The sequence below is a fragment of the Charadrius vociferus genome, unplaced genomic scaffold (genome assembly GCF_000708025.1).
Source record: "Charadrius vociferus isolate BGI_N301 unplaced genomic scaffold, ASM70802v2 scaffold407, whole genome shotgun sequence".
Classification (NCBI taxonomy): Eukaryota; Metazoa; Chordata; class Aves; order Charadriiformes; family Charadriidae; genus Charadrius; species Charadrius vociferus.
In genome coordinates this window covers 1,763,906-1,773,845 of record NW_009649852.1, presented here as the reverse complement: position 1 = coordinate 1,773,845, position 9,940 = coordinate 1,763,906, and the positions used below count along the sequence as shown (strand labels likewise).

General features: G+C 46.7%; 1 pseudogene; it reads right to left on the bottom strand.

Annotated features, from left to right (window-relative positions):
• The window catches only part of LOC104291748, a 32,750-nt pseudogene that overhangs the window by 3,330 nt on the left and 19,480 nt on the right, over window positions 1–9,940 (bottom strand).

Genomic DNA, 9,940 nt, shown 5'->3' with positions numbered 1-9,940 from the left:
GAGAGACAACTTTAGACTTTGTATGCTTTACTAGTCAGGAGATACTTAGATGTTTTCTACTTACCCCTCTGCCATTGCATTTTTTCTCCCTACAATCATTGTTGAGAAAAGATGCGCTGACATGTCCTTTTATTATTACATAGCTGCAGAAAGAGGCACATTTATATTAGTGAAATGATAAAATGACCGATATTAGGGAAGGGCGCTGGCTGGTGAGTAGAGGCAAAATTAGTGAGAAACAGCCTGGCGAGTCTTTTAAATGATTCATTTCATTTGAGACTTTTCTTTCCTTCTCTCCAAAAAGCACTAGGGGAGCATGAAATGACGATCTTGGGTTCCAGGTTCAAGACAAAGCAAAGGGGAGACTGAACAAACCCGTTGAGGGTTACAAAATGCACAGAAACCACTTCTGCCTCAGGGGCTGAGTAATTAAGAGCTGAAAATAATTGAAGGTTGTGCCAGTATTAGTAGGAAATATCATATGTGCCCTCTCTCTTCATACCCTTCCTTAGGTACCTGCCCAAGGCTGGGCTGGGAGGATTTTGGGCTGGATGGACTCTTGGGCTGATCCTACACAACCATCCTGATCTTTGTACATACAGGCAACACTATTTCCCCAGCATGCTCTCTGGCTCCCGGCAGTTTGCAGCTCAGGAACTCCAGTCTTGTCCTGTCCGGTCCACATGATGTGAACAAGACCTTGGAACAACAGAAGATGTTTTGATGGCGCAGTGAATCACTTGGAGCATCTTCCTAGCTCTAGAAGACACAAACACATCTCCTCAGTGCAGAAGGAGCATGAAGGAGATACAATTTCAACTTTTTGCCTTGCAAATTAGTTATTTTTGGAATCAGTCTTTGCATTTGGCGGCGTGAAACCCATCTTTTCTGAAAGGAGAACTTTACTGAAGCCAACACTGAACAGCTCCTTCCCTTTTGGTGGAACGCAGCACCTCTGTTTTTCTTAGAAATATTTTCCTTGCCATGTAATAGCAGGAAACTCGTCCCTTAGTATGTCACCAGCTTGACAGCAATTTGGTCTTCTGGGTCAAAGGGAAGCACTGAGTCCTATTCTTGCTACAACACTTCAAATTTTTTTTTTGTATGCACAACAAATAAACTTCGAGTTTGGTTAGTAGCTTCAAAAGAAGAGTACAATCTACTGCTTTTCCCGTCTAATGGAAAAAATAGCAGCTATTGTGTTAGCCACTCAGTCTGAGGAGGAAAACCCCACAACACCAATACAAGATGTTGCTATTTTTCAGCCGCTAAAGGAGGCTTTAACAGAAGGCACTATGGGGCTTATCTGGAACATCTCCTTTAGGAAAAAATTCCTTCCACTTAATCTCCGTCCTGTACTATTCGTATATCCTCCCAGCTTTCTAAGGGTACCTTGTTTTTACCACGTGATGTACCATCTTTCACTGAGCCCTCCTCAGGAGTGTCTGAAGCCAGGTGAAACTCAAGTCCCCAGCAGAGCTGATCGTTCACGGGAGTCTGAACCACGGTCTCGCCGTCCTGCCTGACTGGTACTCCTTTAACGTTAGCACACTGCACTCTTCCACACAGGACGTTCCTGGGACAGACAAACGGACTGCTGCAAGGTCTACAGAGATGTCTGAAGACGTGGGGATCCATGGGGCTGGTACACAACCGTGCCGTCAGCTATTCAAGCACCCTGGTACAAATTTGGCTTGTTCCAGCTCACACGCTTGGAGCAACCCTGGGCACGGTCAGAGGTTCCAGCTGTGCGGGATCAGTCCTTTTAGGCACTTTGTATCCAACCACGCCTTTTCTGAGGTTAAGACATTTCAGCAGTATTAACACAGACTCTTTTCACAGACTCCCAGACTGGTGGGGGTGGGAAGGTCCCTCTGGAGCTCCCCCAGTGCCACCCCCCGCCAGAGCAGGGGCACCTCCAGCAGTGGCACAGGACGGCATCCAGGCGGGTTTGGAATGGCTCCAGAGGGGGAGACTCCCCCACCTCTCTGGGCAGCCTGTGCCAGTGCTCCACTACCCTCAAAGCAAAGAAGTTCCTCCTCATGTTAAGATGGAACTTCCTATGTTCAAGTTTGTGCCCATTCCCTCTTGTCCTGTCACCGGGCACCACTGGAAACAGACTGTTCCCATCCCCCTGGCACCCTCCCTTGAAGGATTTATCAGCTTTGATAAGATCCCCCCTCAGTCTTCTCTTCTCCAGACTGAACAGCCCCACGTCCCTCAGCTTTTCCTCATAACACAGATGCTCCAATCCCCTCAGCATCTTTGTAGCCCTTTGCTGGACCCTCTCCAGCAGTTCCCTGTCCTTCTTGACCCGTGGAGCCCCGAACTGGACACAGTGCTCCAGATACGGCCTCACCAGGGCCAGTTGGTGTCAGTGCTTTAGGCACATGGGCACAGCCCTGTGGTGTATCTCTTCAGAAGCTGCAGAGACACTTCCATTTGACTTTTTGACCCTCACTTTTCGTGCGTTTTGCCCATTTTATATACTGTATGAGAAACACTGCTGTTTATGCCGGGAGGAACTGGGTATAGTTCTTCAGGAACTCATCTCTGTGCCCAGAGATGGCAACGGTGAAGTTCAGGTGTTGGTTGTGTCGTGCTCAGTCGCAAAATAGGAAATAAGCTCGAATTCTGAATTTGCATCCTATAGTGTCTCCTCTAGTGACAGCAGCGTCCCCCTCCTGGGTGCTGCCGAAGTGCGAGCATGAGAGGCGTTAGGTACTAGTAACTGCATATTTTTAAGTGAATGTTAATGTGTATCGGAATGGCAAATCTCTAAGGTCATGGTAAACAATTATTGTCCATATCCACACTCAAATGTGGGTAATTTTCAGCAAGTCCTACTCTCAGGACGGGACCACAGAGGAGGGCTTGGAGATCGATGAGTTCAATGGTTGAAGAGCTGCAATATCTACAACAAGGTTCTATCCAGTCCCTAAAGGGGCTACAGGAGAGCTGGGGAAGGACATTTTACAAGGGCATGTAGTGGGAATGGCTTTAAACTGGAAGAGGGCAGGTTTAGATTAAACATTAGGAAGAAATTTTTCACTTTGAGGGTGGTGAGGCACTGGCACAGGTTGCCCAGAGAGGTTGTTGAGGCCCCATCCCTGGAGGTGTTGAAGGCCAGGCTGGACGTGGCCTTGGGCAACCTGGTCTGGTGGGAGGTGTCCCTGCCCATGGCAGGGGGGGTGGAACTGGATGATCTTCAAGGCCCTTTCCCACCTAAACCATTCTATGATTCTGTGTCTTTCAAGATGTACTGACTGATGAGTGCTGCACATGGCAGCGACACAAAAAGCATTAATGCTATAGGAAAAAAAGGGTTGGAGAACCCATCATTGAACTGAACCCACTATCAGAGCCCTCACCTGGTGATGGGGTGACCCTTTACTGTGGGAAAGCTGGAAAGTATTGTGCACTGAACTTCCATTAGTGCTGGGAGGTAAGATTTAAGGCTATTCTGGACAAGCAAAGAAGAAAAATCTGTAAGTTCCTGTGAAAAGACAACTGTCCTCACTTAATTTCTGGGTTGAAAGTAAAGTGCCAGAAGAACCCACCCTGAAGAAACGCTGCCTCAAATTCCTCCTCTTGCCATGTGCTTTTTTCCCCTACTTTGACTGGTTTACCGGTAGGCTCTCGGCAACGCTTGTACATCACTCCTTCATCTGTGAAAACCAACCGGGAAAGCCTAGCAGGGTTGTACAAAAAGCTGCACTCCTTTTCTTGATAACATTTGTCCTTTTGCCTCTCATACTGTGCTTAATCCCAACAAAAAAAAAAAAATATCAAGTTGAAGGCCGCTTAGAAACAGCATTCTGTTTGTATGGTCTTTACAGCAATGCACAAGAGTGGTGTCCCAGTTGTTCCTGGCTACTGGCAGGACTGGGACACCAGTAATCAGCACTTACTCTTCCAGGAGTTTAGTGTAGTATGTTCCGTTCCAGCCAGAGTTGCCACACCAGTTGCCTCCAACGTTCACTTCCCTGACATGGCTCAGCGGGGCACGGTGGGTGGCTGTAGAGTGAGAGAGCAAAAGGAGGAGTTCACGGAGAGGCAGGGACTATCCGCACCCCCTGTAATCCCTCCAGATGATTTTGTTTGTTTTTTTTTTTCTGAAATGAAGTTCTAGTCAACCACAGCTTGCATTTGACCTGCCATTTTTTTATGGGCATTTTTTTTTTTAACCTGTTCTTCTCTTTTGGACCAGAATAATCAATGTGAGAACGCATCATAAAATCATAGAATCACAGAATGGTTTGGGTTGGAAGGGACCTCAAAGGTCATCAAGTTCCAGATCCCCTGCCCTGGGCAGGGCCACCTCCCACCAGCCCAGGTTGCTCCAAGCCCCGTCCAACCTGGCCTTGAACACCTCCAGGGATGGGGCGGCCACAGCTTCTCGGGGCAACCTGCCCCAGGGGCTCACCACCCGCACAGGGAAGAATTCCTTCCTAATATCTCGTCTACATCTCTCTTCTTCTGGTTTGAAGCCATTCCCCCTCATCCTATCAAATGACAAATGGTGATTGCTGATGCTGCAGCAGAGAAACCAATGGTTTTATTTGTGCATTTCAGGCTGAATCTGAAATGCCTCTACAAATACAGCGTTGCTGGATTTCCCCTAAAAGCTCAAAATCAGCAGGATTTTAGGTTTTAAAATCTCTTTCCTTCCAGCCAGACTTGCGATTGTTGGATGTTTGGTCCATGACACCAATGCTTGTGTTGACTTAGTCGGTCCTGTCCTCACACCCTTGCTTTGCTGCTCCTGCTGATGGGTTTTGTCTGACATAATTTTGGTGTTTCTAAACTATTTGTTTTCCACATGAACACGAGAGGTTTCCGGTCAAGTTTATGCCTATTTTCTGACCAGATGGACCGAGAGATGCAGGAAATAAGCATTAGAGCACCTAAGAGCTTTGAAAAACAATTAAATCAATAGTTTACCCTACATTGCAAAGCCGTTGTCACTGTTATAACTTCCCTGACATTTGTGGCAGCGTTCATCTCTGTAACAAGAAGCCCCCGGTGCGAGCAAGCAGCTGGAGGAGAAGCAGCATCCTTCTTGGAGGCATGCCTGGAAGTAAATAATGCCGTACCATCTCGGTGTGAGAGTTTCTTCTTTGGATCATTTTCTCTAGCTTAAGAGACACAGAGTTAAAGGCAATTAAGGGGGGGGAAAAAAATCTGCTGTTTCCTGTTACTTCTCAAACTCGACATTCTGGAGCTCTGCGTCGAGGGGAAACGCGCCTCGTGTAGATGCTTTTCAAACAATTCACATTTTTATTTCATCGTTAATGATTCTATCTCATCTCCTCTATTAATCAGCCAGCTGACCTGCTTCACAGGGGTGCTCTAAGAATAGGTTCGTTAATGTTTCCAAAGTGCTTGGAAACCCTTCTGGGCACAATGGGAGAGATTAGTCTCCCTTTCTGCCCTTTTTTCCCCTTCTTTCCTTCCTTCCCTTTTCCAACTCTTTCAGCAGCGATCCACCGTTTCCTTAAAAGTTCAAATTCCCAATCCCAAATCGCTCGGGGTGCTAGAGCTGTTGGACTCTGAACTTTGTCACATAAACAAAATTAATTACTCAAATTTTAATGATATTTAGGGTTGAAGGGTATCTGCTTTGTAAAGAGAGCTGGTTAATGCCTTTTTTAGCGTAGAAACAAGGAAAGGAGGCAGGAACAGTAATGAATTAATCACACAATGGTGACGAAGAGGAGATAATGGGGACATTAGCAAAGACCGGACCTCTCGGGTTGCTGATGGGAAACAAGATTTTCTTGGGTCTCCTGAAGAGGAACCACACTTACAATGTGGTATTCGAGAGGGGACGTAGGATTGTGTAAATCTGATCCTGGGACGTTTTCAGGTGAATGTGGGGACCTGCAGAGCTTTGCATGGGATGGTTAGGGGAAGGACCAAAGGCAGGGAGAGATTAAGGTGGATTGGAGAGGAAGACGTTGGAGAAAATGGAGAAGAGGGTGGGTAAAAGGAGGCAATAATAAAAAGGGTCTCCTGATCAGTGCGCTTGTATGGCTGAGCCCCGTCCCTGATGGAGGAAAAGAGGTCTGGGACCAGTGGTTGGAGAGACCAGAGGTCTGGGGGCTGGAGGTAGTGGGATTTGGGGTTTCCTAGCATCATTTTTTAAAGCAGGTGAATCCTCTTTAGCAGCAAGGTGCGGGTTGTTCAGCCCAAGTCTGGATATAATATACATGCAAATTGTTCTACGTGGGAAACGTCAGTGCAAAGGCCGAGTTTTGACAAAGCTGCAGAAGCTTTGTACAAATAACGATTGCACAAAACGCAAACAAGAGTTTCCACTGGAAAACTCCCAACTTTCCGAAATGTCACAACTGCACGGATCCTGGAATTAGAGCTGCAAAGAAACCAACACGCAAGTGCTTCAGAAAAGCACTTATTTCACTGACTTCAGGGTAAATATAACAGAAGAAAGAACAGAAATAGAAAAACTCTCAGTTTACAGACAAGCTCATGATTTGCTTGGAGGCAAGCTCATGAGCGGCTTGGAGGCAAAGACATGTCCCTTCTGCAGAGTCTGCCACTTTGACCACAACACTGCTCAGATACTTTTCTTCAGTCCCCTAATTCTTACGAACATTACTACAGCCAGAAGGAGAACACCTTTCCACGTGGACGATGTATGGAAAGGTCTCATCTCTGTCCCAGCAGCGCGACTCCTTATCAGACGCTTGGAGCCAGGGTTCACCATTAGCTCTGCACAGACTCAGCCATGAAAGGTCCCTCCGTAGCCATGGAAGAAAAACTGAATTTTCCTCTAGATATGCTCTGCACGTGTTTACATGTCCTGTGTATTTTGCCCACAAATAAAGCCATATTTGGGAAGATCCCCACTTCAAGGGAATTCGCAGAAGTGGAAGCCAGTGGGCTCGTTTGAATGTGTAACGCTTCAAAGCCCGTTTCTTCCCGCGAGTCAGTGAGCTTTTATAGTTGCAAAACCACCACAGTTTTATTAACGCTAACAGGTAGGTCATAGAATCATAGAATCATAGATTGCCGTGAAATACTCAATTGCTAACCTCATCACTACCACAAGCATATTCTTCCTCTTTTTCCAAGACACCGTTGCTGCAGAGTTCAAGAAGAAATGGTTTTAAAGATGGTATGGCGAGTAGACAAGGTAGATTTTTTGTTACTACTTCATATTCTCCCGTATTGCAGTTACTGAATGCCAAGCAACATCTGTAAGAAAAAATATTAATTCTATATAACCATATCATACGCATTAAGTAATTGATGGACTCCAAGAACAGACAGATTAACTAGCAAAGAGCAACATGGGCAGTTTTAAGGGGAATAAGCATTTTTTCTCTCCTTTTTTCATGTATAGAGACATGGGAGTCAGGAATAGTTGCCTGCACCGGGGAAAGACCACAAAGCAGCTCTGAAAGTGCTTTGGTTGTTGTGGAAAGCTGAAGGTGGAGGACAGGACATGCGAAAGATAACGCAAGACTAGGTGTGATTCGTTACAATGGGGAGAGCAGATCACCGGGTGTGAGAGTTGGATCTATTTGCTTTCGTGTGAACGCTATGAAAACTACCTGGAACTCCCAGAGTAACCAGGCGAGAAACAGGGTGGCTGCATGCCTAGGTGCTCAAATCAATCATAGAATCATAGAATGCTCGTCCAACCTGGCCTTGAACACCTCCAGGGATGGGGCAGCCACAGCTCCTTGGGGCAACCTGCCCCAGGGGATCACCGCCCTCACAGGCAACAATTTCTTCCTCACATCTCATCTCAATCTCCCCTCTTCCAGTTTGAAGCCATTCCCCCTCGTCCTATCCCTACATGCCCTTGTAAAAAGTCCCTCCCCAGCTCTCCCGGAGCCCCTTTAGGCACTGGAAGGGGCTCTGTGTTCTCCCATTTTCGCCTTCTCTTCTCCAGGCTGAACCTCCCCAACTCTCCCAGCCTGTCCTCCCAGCAGAGGGGCTCCAGCCCTTGGATCATCTTTGTGGCCCTCCTCTGGCCTCACTCCAACAGGTCCATGTCCTTCTTGTGTTTGGGACTCCAGAGCTGGACGCAGTACCAGGTGGGGTCTCAGGAGAGTGGAGCAGAGGGGCACAATCCCCTCCCTCTCCCTGCTGGCCACGCTGCTGGGGATGCAATGACGGCTACTCGTGAACTGTGCAGGAGTGCAGGCATGAGAATTTCCAAAAGTGGAGCTAAGTTACCTCTTACAGAGGATTTGAAAAGAGAAATTGAATGCAGCTTGTAGGAATTTAGAAGAAAGATGAAGTAAGATGGTGATGTAATGTGCATGATGCAGATATCAAAGAAAATGTAGATGTGGCCCAAAACAAAGCGAGAATTTGCCCTCAGCTTTGGTAAGCGTGATGTCAGGCCGAGCTGATGAACAGAGCAATTCAAATAAGGAACAAGGCTGTGGAGACATGCCTTTAAGTGCCGAGGGCCTACAAGCCGCTAGGGTGATGTACGGACAGGACCGATGAGGAGTAAAAATTGACATCATGGAGTCAAGTATTATATCATGTTGGACTGTAAATAGACAGATATCCTTGATTATAGCAAGAAAGCAGGGAGAAGGAACAGTACATGGGAGCTTTGGTCCCAACTGGCCCACTCCTTTTTTTAATATAGCCTCAGTTTTATAATAAGCACCAGCAAATCGAGCAGATGGAGGGATGGATGTGTTGGAAATAGAACTGCTGGTGATGTGCACATGGAAATATAAATATGGGCGTGGAAATTACTGCAGCCAAATTGGAAACAGCTCAACTGAACGTGTCAGTTAATCACCATTTAGGAATTCTGGGAGAACTATTGCCTAAAACCAGAGGTTTGGAAACAGATAAATTTAATGAGTACATCAGGATAACAAGGTTTCTATTTGAATGGATGGCAGCAAAAGCTGAAGGATCAGAGACTGATGGAACACAGTGCTCTGACTCGCTGAGGTTTTCACCCCAGCCCTTGTGTGCTGGGTCCTCCATCACCTTGAGGTCATCAAGGAGGAGATTTCCAGGTGGACAGGATGGGAGGAACCCTCACCGGGTGAAGCAGGACTGCTGGTGACCCCACTGAAATGTCTGTTTCAATGTTGATGTTCTTGAAAGCGCAGACAAATCTGCTAGGAGGCTTCTCAAATCCTTAATATCTTCAGGGAGGCTTAGCTGGTCTCCAGTAAAGATAAAGGTCTAATGTTAAGCATGGAGCCTGTTTTCTCCTCATCACTGCAGTATGCGCATTGCAGAGAGTGAAACAGAGATGAGGACTTCTTCACGCCAAGAAAAGGATCTTTGGATTTGGAAGCAAACAAATCTGCAATGAAGCAACCTTCACTGCTTGCTGAAGTTCACTGTGTGTTGGGCAGACCTCTAGAGCTAAGAGGAGCGAGTCATTTTTAAAGATACTGTGTTCTCCGCAGTACTTGGAGCTGACCACAGGGATGTTCCCGCAATAGAGTATGGTTTCTACCAAATATTCTTCACAGGTTTCAGGAGACATGAATTAATTAGTGAAGTTATTTTTCTTCATGATGGTCATATATTGAGAGAGCAGGTACGAGGAGCAGCTGCTGCTATGAAGAAGCCAAATCCGAACAGCGCTTGGAGAAAGCAGTCAGAAGAGAAATATCCTGTGATCAGTGGATCCAAGGAAGCCAGGTTTTCTGTGGATTTGTGTCTTAGGGAGAACTGGTGTCTCTTGTCTTATCTACATAACTATTTTCACTTGATAAGGCATCATAGAGTAATTTAGGTTGGAAGGGACCTCTGGAAGTCCCTGGTCCAACCATCTGTACAAAGCAGGAGCAACAGACTCACGTTCCTCTGCCAAACAGAGCTGGAAGACTAGAAGAAGCTGTGGAGGAATGGGCGTATGTACACGCACCCACACCACACCCCCCCCCAAACACAGCGGTTTCTGCTGAGAGGAGGCCGG